Source organism: Microtus oregoni, unplaced genomic scaffold, assembly GCF_018167655.1.
Source record: "Microtus oregoni isolate MIOR12 unplaced genomic scaffold, Mior012 000006F_ref0000085, whole genome shotgun sequence".
Taxonomy (NCBI): Eukaryota; Metazoa; Chordata; class Mammalia; order Rodentia; family Cricetidae; genus Microtus; species Microtus oregoni.
The window spans coordinates 43,348,744-43,349,561 of record NW_024543065.1 but is presented as its reverse complement, the minus strand read 5'-3'; the positions used below and the strand labels follow the sequence as shown (position 1 = coordinate 43,349,561).

Below are 818 nucleotides of genomic sequence, written 5' to 3'. Positions count from 1 at the left end.
ATGGGTGATGTTGAGAAAGGCAAGAAGAGTTTTGTTTAGAAGTGTGCCCAGGGCCACACTGTGGAAAAGGGAGGCAAGCATAAGACTGGACCAAATCTCCATGGTCTGTTTGGGAGGAAGACAGGTCAGGCGGCTGGTTTCTCATACACAGATGCCAACAAGAACAAAGGCATCACCTGGGGAGAGGATGCCCTGATGGAGTGTTTGGAGAATCCCAAAAAGTACATCCCTGGAACAAAAATGATCTTCGCTGGAATTAAGAAGGGAGAGAGGGCGGACCTAATAGCTTAGTTAAAAAGGCTGCTAATGAGTAATTCCACCGCCTTATTTATTACAAAACAAATCTCTCGAGACTTTTAATGCATACCGTAATTTAATTCATACCCACAATTCAGATCATAAACGGCTAACAGTGTTTTGTTGGACAGTCCTGATTTAAGGAAAACTGACTTGTAGAAAAGTGGATATGATCTTTTTTAAAGTAACGATTCCAGTTGCGTGAACACTGTCACTGCTCTCCCTTTCTCCAGATAAAATTGGACTTAATTATTAAAGTTCTACTTTCCACAAGGATGGGGTGTCACCTCAAACCTACTAAATGGTCTTATAATTAAATTTATATAATTGGACATATGAATATGTTTAAACACTGGGGAATTCTGTCACCATCTCAGAAATGAGAAGACTCGCGTGTGGTAAAGTTTGTACTCCCTGCTGTTACTGGCAACGGCTAAAGGTCAGGAGGCAACTGTCTATTCTTGACTCAATGGTGTTATTTTATTAGACTTCCCTAAGTCAAAGGATGCTGCCTTTTACCA

The 818-nt window shown here is 41.0% G+C and overlaps 1 pseudogene; it reads left to right on the top strand.

Moving 5' to 3' along the window:
- On the top strand, positions 1-360 carry LOC121449838 (annotated as a pseudogene).
- The last annotated feature ends 458 nt before the right edge of the window (positions 361-818 follow it).